General features: G+C 37.8%; 1 protein-coding gene and 1 long non-coding RNA gene across 2 annotated transcripts in view; one reads left to right on the plus strand and one right to left on the minus strand.

Annotated features, from left to right (window-relative positions):
- The window catches only part of SLC9A9 (solute carrier family 9 member A9), a 242,481-nt gene that overhangs the window by 160,479 nt on the left and 67,632 nt on the right, over window positions 1-14,370 (minus strand). The window lies entirely within an intron of this gene.
- LOC148130941 (uncharacterized) overlaps window positions 1-14,370 on the plus strand; it is a 38,180-nt gene that overhangs the window by 19,144 nt on the left and 4,666 nt on the right. The window lies entirely within an intron of this gene.

A 14,370-nucleotide genomic window follows, 5' to 3' on the forward strand; every position in this document is an offset into this window, starting at 1 on the left:
TTTAAGAACTACACTGTGGTCCTTAATTTGGTAGATAAAAAGTGCTATTTGCAAAACTCAGGTTTCACTATTTATTATTTCAGTTGTTTTTCCTGTATTTCTATGCTTGGTGCATTTAATAGTTTTGGTGTTAAAGTTGTTGGCCTCAAAAATGTACATTTTTGTACATTCTATACATTTTAACATGACATTGTGTTCCACTTTGGAAGACTAGAAAGATATTGAAACTTAGAAAAAGATATATATAATTGAATTTAGGAAGGAATGAGATAATTAAAAGTAAGATTGAGAAAACAAAGGGAAGGGAAAAATTATTGAGAAATATTACTGAAAAATGTTTGAGAAAAATTATTGAGAAATGTTAAAATAGTAATAAGATATGGAATAGAACACAAAGATGAATATGAAATTGAATTTGTGTCTGTATGGAGAAGTGATAACCCGGGACCATGCTATTCTCAAAAAAAGAAACTTTACTTGTATTATGTTTTGTGAAAACCCAAATAAATTTTTTATAATAAAAAAAGAAGTTTTATTTCCAACCAAAACATTATATACAGGTGAAATTCAAAAAATTAGAATATCGTGCAAAAGTTCATTTATTTCAGTAATGCAACTTAAAAGGTGAAACTAATATATGAGATAGACTCATTACATGCAAAGCAAGATAGTTCAAGCCGTGATGTGTCATAATTGTGATGATGATGGCTTACAGCTCATAAAATCCCCGAATCCACAATCTCAGAAAATTAGAATATTGTGAAAAGGTGAAATATTCTAGGCTCAAAGTGTCCCACTCTAATCAGCTAATTAAGCCATAACACCTGCAAAGGGTTCCCGAGTCTTTAAATGGTCTCTCAGTATGGTTCAGTAGGAATCACAATCATAGGAAAGACTGCTGACCTGACAGTTGTGCAGAAAACCATAATTGACACCCTCCATAAGGAGGGAAAGCCTTAAAAGGTAATTGCAAAAGAAGTTGGATGTTCCCAAAGTGCTGTATCAAAGCACATTAATAGAAAGTTATGTGGAAGGGGAAAGTGTGGAAGAAAAAGGTGCACAAGCAGCAGGGATGACCGCAGCCTAGAGAGGATTGTCAGGAAAAGGCCATTCAAAAGTGTTGAGGACTTTCATGTTTAAATCTATCATACTTAGCAGAAAGGTTTCGGGTTCAAGTTTTAAATTTTGTTTTGTTATATTTAAAATCCAATTTCTAATATTCCTCCAAAACTTCTGAGCACATGGGCAAGTCCACCACATGTGCAAATATGTTCCTTGTGCGTAGTTACATTTCCAACAGTTGGGTGGTAGGTTGGGGAACATCTTAGCCAGTCTCGCAGGAGGTAGGTGCCAGCGATGAACCATTTTGTATAAGTTTTCTTTATATGAGACTGACATGGTTAATTTGTAATTTGTTTGCCAGATGTGTTCCCACTTATCTAATTCAATACTATGACCCATGTTTTTAGCCCAAATTATCATAGATTCTGTGACTATTTCTTCTTTTAATTTGTAACCCAAAAGATATTTATATGGAGAAAAAATATCAATATTTAATTTTGCACATTATAACTGCGGCCAGAATAACCTACGCACAAAACTTTCATTCCTTCAGAGGATATGGTAATTAAAAAAATACACGAATGTGCTGAGATGGATAGCCTAACCAAATTGTTAAAAAATAAACAAGATAGTGACTATTATGAAATATGGAACATTTGGTATGATTGGTTAAAGAAAAGGTAATATTTGATATTTGGATAAGTTATGTAAATGACAGAAGACGTGCATTTAATTATAAACTATATAGAGAAATTAAAACATTAAAAGAATGAAGGAGTTATTGTAACAAGGCAGATCACATCAATGATAAAGAAAAATTTTTTTAACCATTGCTCAATATATGCTATAAAATGTATATATGTACATATATACATACATATATATATGGTATTCAGGTTTGTTCGGGTATTTTCCCATGTCATTATAGTTGTGCTTTAAAATTAAAAATTTAAAAAAAATGTTGGGGACTTTCGCAAGGAGTGGACTGAGGCAGTCAGTGCATCAAGAGCCACCACACACAGACAGATCCTGGACATGGGCTTCAAATGTCATATTCCTCTTGTCAAGCCGCTCCTGAACAACAAACAACATCAGAAGCATTTTACCTCAGCTAAAGAAAAACAGACCTGGTCTGTTGCTCAGTGGTCCAAAGTCCTCTTTTCTGATGAGAGCAACTTTTGCATCTCATTTGGAAACCAAGGACCCAGAGTCTGGAGGAGGAATGGAGAGGCACACACTGCAAGATGCTTGAAATCCAGTGTGTGAAGTTTCCACAGTCTGTGTTGATTTGGGGAGCCATGTCATCTGCAGGTGTTGGTCCAGTGTGCTTCATTAAGTCCAGGGTCAACGCAGCCATCTACCATGAGATTTTGGAGCACTTCATGCTTCCTTCCGCAGATGAGCTTTGTGGGGATGCTGACTTCATTTTCCAGCAGGACTTGGCACCTGCCCACACTGCCAAAAGCACCAAAACCTGGTTCAATGACTGTGGGATTACTGTGCTTGATTGGCCAGCAAACTCGCCTGACCTGAACTCCATAGAGAATCTATGGGGCATTGCCAAGAGAAAGATGAGAGACATGAGACCGAACAATGCAGAAGAGCTGAAGGCCACTACTGAAGCATCCTGGTCTTCCATAACACCTCAGCAGTGCCACAGGCTGATAGCTTCCATGCCACACCGCATTGAGGCAGTAATTGCTGAAAATGGGGCCCAAATCAAGTACTGAGTACATATGCATGCTTATACTTTTCAGAGGTCCGATATTGTTCTATGTACAATCTTTGTTTTATTGGTTGCATGTAATATTCTAATTTTCTGAGATTTTGGATTTGGGGTTTTCATGAGCTGTAAGCCATCATCATCACAATTATGACAAATCACAGCTTGAACTATCTTGCTTTGCATGTAATGAGTCTATTTCATATATTAGTTTTACCTTTTAAGTTGCATTACTGAGATAAATGAACTTTTGCATGATATTCTAATTTTTCGAGTTTCACCTGTATATATGTTTATATGTATATATTGAAATTTAAACTCAAGGAGAAAAGTAATTGAAATTTAAATGCATAGTTCAAGCAACAGGCAGGACAAGAAACAGCATTCTCTAATGTTACAATATATTTCTAACTTAAGTGTTTATCATTCTAAAGTAGTGGTCCTTGTAAAATGATCCCTGATTTTCATTACCTCTTATCTACGTTACTTGTAGTATCCCAGAATAATATACTATTATGATTTACATCCCATCTCATTTACTACCTAGGATTCTTGCATCACTTTCTTTAAGAGCTACTATTACAGCATCTTGTAAAGTTGCCAAAGGCCAAGGCAGTTTATTTTAATTGTAAGTTGTATTTTACTGAAGAGGAACATTCTAATGGCAGTAAAAGTGTTCCTGTTGGGGTTAACTGCAGTTCAGGAAAGTTTACTTTGTTCTGAATCATGATGGGAAGACACAGATGGTTTTTTTATAAAACAGAAATCCTGCTTAAAACATCTTTATGTCAGCTTTTCCTGCAGGTTTTAAATAGAAATGATTGCCAACATCTATAACATCACACCCATGCCTAGTTGAGCCCTGAACATAGAGTGACATAAGTTCTTAAGACATGATTTGTTTTCCTGGTCTTTGAGTGAGGAGACAAATATCTTATTTTTAAAAGATACCCAGACATCTGAAACCCTGCACATACAGGTAGCTCTTCGAAGTTACAATGGCATAGCACTTAGGACTGTCACAGTATGCCCATGATCAAATGATCAAAATTCAGGTGCTTGGTAACCGGCATATACTTACAACAGTTGCTGTGTCCTGGAGTCATGTGATCACCATTTACAACCTTTCCAGTTGACTTGTGACAAGCAAAGTCAATGCAGGAAGTTGGATTTGCTCAACAACTGTGTGATTCACCTAACAACAACCACAATAACCATGACATAATAGCCACCTTGTTTAGCAATGAAAACCTTGTTTTAGAGTTTGGATCAGCATTAAAGCATATATGAATTAATAAGTGCTATTTTGAGCTCATGGCTGAATGTACAGAAGATAGAAAGACAGGATTAGATGGTATGAGTAACAATATTTTAGTTACAGTTATTATTATTATACATTTGAACCTGCATCCAGTCTAAAACATTTATAGCCCTTTTCCTTTTACATGCAGGATGGAGATTTTTCAAAGGATTTTGTTACCCAAGATGCCAAGGACAAGCCCAGAATTTTATTTTGTAGTTAAAACAGTCATAACAGGAAGAAAAGCTTCCCCAGGTCACAACTCACTAAGAGCTGTCATTATGATGATTGATGTCATTCAAATAGACATGAAAAGAGGAGCAAGATAGAAAAACTGCATGCAGAGTTGCTCACTTTGTCTTGTCTTTTTGTGTGTGTACACATATAACATACAAACATACCAATGTTGAAACTTGTTTGTCAAACAATAACTGACAAGATGGTGCTGAGACGGACCAGGAAAAATGAACCTAAGGTTATTAAACAACCCTATCTTTGATCATCTATATGTAAAGTTAAAAGATATTAGTTCTTAGGAAAGAAACTGGACTATTTTATTCAAAATGATTGGCATTGTCTGCATGATGTACTATTCTAACAGTCTTCCTGCCTTCATGAATGTTAGTTCCACTTCTTCAGTTCTATAATATATGGTTGCAGCTGTTGCCATGGCAATTCATTTTTTTTTCTAAAGTGTTGAACTGAAGACATAAAAACCAGCTGCTATCACAAGAATGTAGATTATGTTCTTATTTCTAGCATGAATGAAAAAAAATGGATGCCTGATTTGGTCTCTATATAATAGCAAAATAGCAGAATAGAGGGCAAAGACTTTGTGATGGATATTCAGATTCAAACAGTAAGTCAGAAATTAAAATGGGGTGGATGCTTTACAGCCTCTTGCAAATTATCCTTCTGAAATATTATGCCAAATATCTCTGCTGTATTTTTATTCAGTTCTTCAGTTCTTCATTAAATACTTTTCATTGCTTTTAACTGCAGAAATTAAAATGATTTAGTACCTGGAACAGTTCTCTTGTAAGGAAAGGCTGCAATATTTCAAATGTACGTGATGAGGAGATAGTTTAAGAAAATGGTCAAGTAATATTTTTATTTCACCATAGTCTATCATTGATGAAGCCAACAGCTGAGGATTAAGGGCAGAAGAAAGGAAACATGTCTTTGTACTTCTGGGAATTCACTGACAGTATTTATTTACCAATGTGAATAGATTTAAAAAGAGAATTAAACAAACTTAGGAAATATAAAACTAATAGGATCTACTCGGTTGACTGTAATATTATCTATTCTTTGGACAGATAGATTTTGATTTTGCAGGCACCATTGTTACCCTGGTTCATGATATGGTATAAGCAATAAAGGAAATCATTTTTTTTCTAAATCAATGTTTACATATTTTTTCAAAAACATCTACATAATTTTTCAAAAACATCTAAGGAGCTGGATTATCTCATTTTTCTTGTCTATAGATTTGCAATCGTAAAACATAATACCTATTAACTCTGGTCCCAATTTTGATCATAACCCAAGGACTATCTGAACTGTGTATAAACAGGGAGCAAATTCCACATTTACTTACCCCAGTGATGCTATCTAGTTGGGGAATGAAATGTTTCAAACAAACCACCTAGCTCAAACATCACCAATTTTGATATATATGTGTATGTGTATGTGTATGTATATGTATATGTTCTGTCTCACCTTTCTTCTTTCCCAAAAGATGAAAGAGTACAAACTCACACAAACACAGGCAGGCAAGCTGGCTCGGACTTCACAGAGTTAATTCTTTGGAACTGATAATATCCTTGGCATACCAACACGCTCTGCCTGCCAAGTCCGAACTGATAACAAGTAAAAAGCTACTCACAGAAAATTACAAGGCAGACCACAAAAATCATTCACGAAGAAAACCTGAAGTAAGATTAAACTTTGTCCCGTACAAAGTTCCAGCCGACAACACACCCACTTTTATCCCCTGTGGGGTGTGGCTCAATGACTCAGCTCACTCTCTGACCCTCCCACGCCTCCTACGTTGCTGCTCACGTTTCTCCCTACGACGCATTATCAGGGAGGAAGGCATTGCCAGAGAGGAAGGTCCTGGGGAGGAAGGCATTCCCAGTTCTCCTCCTCATCTTCCAAGTCCTCTTCCTCTGACAGCACAGGCTCAGGAATCGGGGCCACAACACTATCCCTCACCGCAGGGCCCTTCTCCTGAGTCTGACGGTCAGGATGTGGTCGCAAGAGGAAATGGTCATGGAACATCTGTATAAGGTCCGGGGTGTGGATCGTGGAAGCATCCACCCAGGAAAGGGCCTCTGGCCCATCCCCCTGCCTCTCGATCAAATACTGGAACCGCCCTTTCAGCCAGCGAGAATCCCTAATGCTGGCCACGTTGCCGTCTACTGCATCATCTTCACCGCGCACAGGTAGTGGATCATCAGTTGCGGGATGTCAGGGATCACACAAAGGGGCGTCAGGGACCAAAAGGGAACGGTGGAAGACTGGATGAATTTTCATGGAGCGCGGTAGAGTCAGTCGATAGGGTTGATGACCACCTCGATGGGAAATGGGCCGATGAACCGATGGTCCAGCTTCTTTATTGGGCGGTCGACCTGAAGATGTTTTGTGGACAACCACACACGGTCTCCTACAGGAGGCGTTGCCCGTCGAGAGCGATCTGCGAACTGCTTGTAATCTTCCTTGGCCCGTATCAGTTGCTGCCGAACTAACTGCTGAACTGAGTGTAGTTCCGAAAGGAATTCCTGAGTCTTGGTAACAGGGGAATCTAATAGTGTCAATGGGAAGAACCGCGGATGGTGCCCCACATTAGCATAAAATGGTGTCATTTGGGTGGAGGTGTGCTGGGAGTTGTTGAATGCAAACTCCGCCAGAGGAGATAATCAACCCAGTTGTTCTGACGGTGGCTTACAAAACAACGCAAGTATTGCTTGAGAATGCCAATGATCTTCTCCATCCCCCCATCAGTCTCTGGATGGTGCGCCGATGACACACCTGAACCTGTAACGCGGTCATCAGGCTTTTCCAGAATTGGGCTGTAAATTGTACACCACGGTCAGAAACTACTCTGTCTGGCAGACCATGGAGACGAAAAACATGCTGCAAGAACAAATGGGCAGTTGTATGGGCTGTTTGTAATTTACGACACGGAATGAAGTGGGCTATTTTTGTCAATATGTCGACCACTACAAGCACAGTCGTAAATCCCGAGAACGATGGTAAATGAGACAAGAAGTCCATGGAAATCACTCCCCATGGTCTTTCTAGAGTTGGCAGAGGTTGGAGGAGACCAGGAGGTGCACCCGTTGCGGCTTTCGCTTGCCTGCACGGTACACAGGACATGACATAGGCGTGGACATCATGCCATACTCGAGGCCACCAAAAAGTCCGCGTTACAAGATGGAGGGTCTTAAAATACCCAAAATGGCCGGCTGCAGGGTTGTCGTGACACTGAGTCATAATAAGGGCTCGAAGCGGCCCCATGGGTACGTACAACTGGCCCCGATGCTTGAGTAAGCCCTCCTCCAAAGTCCATGGGGATTCAGGTCCAATCTCCCCCATCCTCTGCTGCGACCAAGCATCTAGGTGCTGTGCCTCTTGCACCTGAGTCCGCAAGTCCACTGGTTCCTGGACTGCGGCCAAGGATTCTGCTGGCAGCACCATCCGCAGAGGAAGGGGGTCCTCGGGGCAAAGGTAGTCGGGTTTGCGGGACAGGGCATCCGCTTTCCGATTGTGACCACTGGGGATATAAGTCACAGAAAAATTGAACTGGGCAAAAGCTACGACCACTGGATCTGCCGCTGGTTCAACTTTCTCGCCGTTGACAAATGTTCTAAATTCCGATGGTCCGTCCGGACCTCCACCTTGTGCCGGGCCCCCTCGAGATGATGTCGCCAAGCCTCAAACGCAGCCTTGATAGCCAGCAACTCTTTTTCCCAGACGGTGTAATTGCGTTCAGAAGGAGTGAGTTTCTGGGAATAATACGTGCATGGAAAAAGAGTGACGCTATCCACTGGGGCTTGCAACAGCACCGCCCCAATAGCCACGTTGGACGCATCCCTCTCCATCACAAAAGGACGATGCGGATCAGGGTGCCTCAGGACGTTCCTCTCGGTTGTCTGATGAAACCTGAGGCATTATCAGGGAGGAAGGCATTGCCAGAGAGGAAGGTCCTGGGGAGGAAGGCATTCCCAGTTCCTCCTCCTCATCTTCCAAGTCCTCTTCCTCTGACAGCACAGGCTCGGGAATCGGGGCCACAACATGTATATGTGTGTGTGTGTGTGTGTGTGTATGTGTATGTATGTATATGTGTTGTGGCTCCGAGTCCTGAGTCTGCATTCTTAGAGGAAGAGGATTTGGAAGAGGAGGAGAAGGTGGAATTGGGAATGCCTTCCTCCCCAGGACCTTCCTCTTCGGCAATGCCTTCCTCCCTGATTATGCCTCAGGTTTTGGCAGATAACCAAGAGGGACAGCATGAGGCTAATCAGGAGGAGGAGGAGGAAGGCATATCGGAGCAGCCTTTGACAGAGAATCAAGCAGACGAATGCTGGCTTGATGCTAGGCAACGTCGCAGGAAAAAGTGTGAGCTGCTACGCAGGAGGCGTGGACGAGTCAGAGACTGAGCTGAGTTAGTAACACACCCCACAGGGAATAAAAGTGGGTGTGTTTGCTCTGGGTTCTCCGTACGGGACAAAGTGTGAATTTTTCTGTGGAGCTTCGGTGTATCCTGTTTCTGGAAAGCTTTCGTGATTTATGTTTCTGTTATCTTGTCGGACTTGGCAGGCCGCGTGTGTGATACTGCCAAGAACATAGCCAGCTCAAAGGAATTAACTCAGTAAATACTGAATCTTCTTGCCTGCTTGTATTTGGTTAAAGTCTAGACTTCTCATCTATCTTGTGAAGGTGAGACATAACATATATGTATATACATACATACATACATACATACATACATACATACATACATACATACATACATGTATTTACTATGTATTTTCCTCACTGGCCCCATTAAGATACTGTGTAGATATGGTACTGGTGGAAGAACAATGAATAAGGACCATCAATTTAATAAAGTCAACACAATCTATTTGATTTGTGGTGAGGTCTGGCCATGGAAAAGTGTAACTGAATGAGATTCTAAGAGAACGAACTCACTGGATATGTCTTACAGAAATACCATCAAAGGAAAAAGAAAGAAACATTGTGAAATATTGGATGTATGAATGAGGCCATCCATTGTGTAGCTTTCAGAAGAAATATTGGATTTGCAGCATGGAAAGAAATAGGAGAGAACAGACCAATGTAACATTCTTCGTTGTCTTCTTTAAAAAAAAACCCTGCTCCATAAGGAATCAAAGATTGCATAAAATGGTTTTATCTTTGAGAAAAATGATTTTGGCTTCATTAAATTTAGAGGTTTCTAAATTTGTGTTTTAAGGAATAGTGATGTTAAATAAATAACAATTTTGTTATTTTGTCAGTACACTAAGAAGAAATATAATTTTCACCCATTCTTTTTCCTCCCTGTAATTCCAGGGAGGTTGTTGATAGATATGATACTTCAAGAAAAACTCTGGAAAACATGTCTCCCTGTTCTGCTGTTCAAAGCCCATTGAATCAAAAGTTCCTATATTTTTAGATACCTATTCTTATACATTATTTGTTTTGCAACAATGGAACCCTTCAGGATTACAACATTTGAATATTTACACACTGTTTGTTTGATAGCCATCACATGATCCATGGATGATATTGTACAAAATCAGGAGCGGTGACCAATGAAGACAATCAAATTAAAAGTTGCTTGTCCAATGGAGATCCTCTGATAATCAGGTCCACTTGAAAAGAACCTCAGATTTGGCTCCTTCTGAATTTGCATGACATCTACACTTCTGAAACTTCCCTGCTGACCCTATATACTTTTTAGAAGAGCTAGCTGTAATTACCATCAAAACATTGCCCATTGAGTTTTAGTTTTAGTTTATACTGGCACTTGATTGGCAAGAAGTTGAAAGAATACATTCTGATTTCGAATTCACAGCTGGAGGTTAGTTTTAGCTTCTATATAATCGTTACTATTTAAATGCACCCACTTGATATAAAGGTTACTGAGTGAATCTGTAAAGAATTCTACAAGGTCCTTTAATTTGACAACTTTCTTTTTTATCAGTAGGTTAGAAGCAGAATGTAGGAAAACTACCATTTCACAGAAATAGGAATCAAAGCATGAAGCATTTAAGTCTGTTTGGAAAGGGAAAATCTATCATAAAAATTACATATATGATATTCAAATGTGACTTATAATTATAACCTGACAAAAGAAGTAACACTTTTATTGTATTGATAGTTATGTAGCAAAGTTCCTACTGATTTGGATGAACTTATTTCAAACTTTAAATTGTCATCCTTTTAATATACAAAGGAATACTTATATTAAATAGACAGCAAGTTCATTCCTATTTTTTTTTTGCCAAAATTTATAAGTGAGCATTTTTATAGCAGTTGTTAAGGTAACAACTGTTTTGCTCAACCTTAAAATTAACAAATATAAAACAAAAAAATCTTGATTAATTTGAGCAGCTGATCAGATAAAATCAATTATTTAAAAGAGGGAGACCAAGACTCAGTGATAAATCATTTAAATTTTTGTTATTGAAATACTAAGTTAGATTTTTGGCAACAATTTCTGCTAAGATGCACTTTAAAAGACATTGTTTGTGTATATGACTCACAGGAAGTTGTACTTGATTCATATAGCGTTGCCTTTTATATATTTTAATTTTACATAGTTTTATTATGGAGCTGCTAAACATTAATTGTTATTTTTAAAAATAAGGTCTGTGAAAAAAAACTGCTTTCCCAAACTGAAGCATGTAAACTTGGATGCTGTTGTCTGATTTCCTGCCCTTGTAGGAAAAAAAGAGAGAGAGAGAGAGAGACTTTGATTTTCTAAGCTGTACTGTCTAAATGAAAATTTATGCTAGTAAAAGAGCAGGTAGTTTGGGCCATTTAAACTGCCACTAGTGGTGTAAAAATGTGGTGTAAAATGGGTCAATTTGGTGTACTGGTTAAGGCATTAGGCTAAAAACTGGGAAAGCATCGGTTCTAGTCCCACTTTAGACTTAAAGTCAGCTAGATGATCTTGAGCCAGTAACTTTCTGTCAGGCCTACAGAGGAGGCAATAGCAAACCACTTTTGAAAAACTTTGCCAAGAAAACTGCAGGGACTTGTTTAAGCAGTCTTTGATAACTGGACACAACTGAATTAAAAAAAGTAGAGCAATGCTAAAAGTCTTTGTGCAGGAGATCATATTTGCAAAAACCATAATGTCAAAGAACATCAAAAATGCTTTGTTTCTCAGAAGCAAAGCTATACCAAATCTTTATGATAACAAATTTACAACATACAGAGTATGCTTCCCACTTAATTCAACAGTATAGCTTTCTGGTTGCATAGGTTTAGCTTATAAAACATACTGAGAAAGTAAACTTTTATTAAAATTTTGAAGAAATGTTTTCCATATTGTGAGGATAAATTATTCCAAAGTTCAGATAGACAGAATGTGTGCATTTTTCTGTGTGAAAAACTGGTTTAACTTTTATTCCAATATTTCCATATGAATGAGCACTTCAAATGGATTGCACTGTTCATTATATGTCCTCTTTCTTAGGGTACTCTAGTTTATTGTAAATACTCTGATTAGATAATTAGTCCATATCTCTTCTAGTAGGATAGGTATAATGTGAGCAAATTCAAGGCAATGATAGGATTTATGAAGCTCCTGGCACCTTACCAAGTGGTATCTCACATAGGAAACAGTATAATAGAAAGTACGGAAATTTACATAAAATTTTCATTATATATTATATCACTGGTAGGATGCTGCAGAAGTAACATATTTCTATAATTCTGTGAAAATTTCTAGGAGCTGTGGCTTATAAAGACTTTCTCTCTCTCTCTCTCTCTCTCTCTCTCTGTGTGTGTGTGTGTGTGTGTGTGTGTGTGTTGAATTAATGTTGATTCCTGGAAGGCAAAATTTTTGTTTGCAAAATTTTATAAGTGATTTGGTACTGTCTTCTTCGTGGGGTTTCTTAGGGCTGGAGAAGAGATCAAGAGATCACCCATCTGGCTGGATTAGAGCTCACAGTCTCCCTATTTGTCCCTCTAATCTGGTGCCTTCAACTCTGTACCAAACTGGACCTCATTTCTTGTGATTGGAAGTAACATTAGTCAGTTGATTCCATTCCAGATTTGGTTTCTGGTTACTTTGTATTTGACATTATACATTTATAATTTTGGGCCATATTATTCTCTGTTCAGCCAAATCCAAAGCTCAGGGCTAAATGTTAATTTAAAATCTCAAGCAGAAGAATAAAAATGGTAATATTGTAGGCAAAAAAACTATTAGCAGCTGGAAATTTTGCTTCCAGAATTCTTGCAGATCAGTTACCTGTATCCTATATAAACTACCACATGCCATTTCTCTGGAAACATATTGCGTTGTTGAACTTCCTTGGCTTCTTAAATCACTATACAAGGGATTCATATTTGACCAGAACCCAAACAGAAAAGAAAACAACAACAATCACGACCAGTTTTTCATATTACCTCAAGTGGTTTTGGATTTATGAAATTCATGCAAAATCTGTTGCAAATTATTTATGATAAGAACTGGTTGTAATATATTTTTTAGAATTTTCCAGATGTGTTCAAATGATCATATTTTGAGCACAAGGCATTAGATACAAGATATTATCAATTATTTCCAACCTTCCATGCACAGAATCACAGAAGGACCAGTTAAATCACTGACAGCAACCTTAGGCTCAGGGAAGAAATCCCAGTGTACTGTATGCATCTATGACAGATGAGACATATTTATTCAGCCTCTACCTGAGCAATTCAGAAATGGAAGCCCCTCACCTCCCTGGATTATGGTGAAACCTCTTTTATTACCAATCTTTTTCTACCAACTAACTAGAAACTGCTTTCCTATAACTTAAATAAATTATTATAAACCTGTACTACGGAACAAGTAAGAACAGATTTTTTAAAATGTGTGACATTGTATTTCTTGAAGAATGCTATCATATCCCCCCTCAGTAGTATTTTTTAGAGCTACATTCATTTTTTTTACAATAAATTTTATTAAGTTTCCAAATTTTAAAAACATAAAACAAAACTTTATACATTGTTATCAACATCAAGACATCTTTTGCATTTCCTCACATTTTTCAGTATATGTATTTACTTATTCCTTTACCATTGCATCTTACTCTTACAATAAATCAATATATTTTATCCTTACATCTTAATCTTCTCCATGGTATATTTACATATTTACATATTCCCTTATTCTTTTCCTAACTGACATTTTATTTTCTTTTTATTTCTAAACCACTCATACCAGGCATCCCAGGCCCTATAATAAATTGAATCTTCTCTGTCTTTTATTTTCATCATTAGCCTGTCCATCTCTACACAATCTATTATTTTTTTATAACCTTGCCTTCCGGTGGAACCCTTTTTTCCTTCCAGAGTTGTGCGTACGAAATCCTTGCAGCTGTTAATATATGTAACATAATATATCTGTTTTATTGCATTTTTGTGTTATTATACCTAATAAAAAAGTTTCTGAATTAAATTCAATTTTCTGATTCGTGATTTCTTCTATCCATTGTCTAATTGTATTCCAATATTTTTTCACTTCCTGGCATGTCCACCAGGTATGAAAATAAGTGCCTTTTTCTTTTCCACATTTCCAACAATTTGGGTCTGAATTAAACATTTTTGCCAATCTAGCGGGAGGAAGGTGCCATCTGTAGAACATTTTGTATTGATTTTCCTTGTATGCTGTGGATGTAATTAGTTTGTAATTTGATCCCCACATTCTCTCCCAGTTTTCCAGGTCTATATTATGGCCAACATTTGTCGCCCATACCACCATCGTCTCTTTGACCATCTCCTCTTCCATTTTAAAATCTAGTAGAAAGTTATATATTCTTGAAATCATTTTCTTTTCCATTTCTTGTAGAATTTTATCTAATTGATGCTTTTCCATACAGAAACCAAATTGTTTTTTGTCCTTCTGATATCTCGCATGGATTTGCATGTATGGCCACCAATCTATCTTTATATTTTGTTGCTGTAATTCTTGTCTCGTTTTTAATCTTCCTTGTGGGTCTAATAGGTTTTTGTAACTCCTTTTTTCTTCCAGATCCATTGCATTTGGGTATATTTGTGC

The sequence above is a fragment of the Notechis scutatus genome, chromosome 4, assembly GCF_049901735.1.
Source record: "Notechis scutatus isolate UNSWTSFEM ecotype Mainland chromosome 4, rNotScu1.2, whole genome shotgun sequence".
Classification (NCBI taxonomy): domain Eukaryota; kingdom Metazoa; phylum Chordata; class Lepidosauria; order Squamata; family Elapidae; genus Notechis; species Notechis scutatus.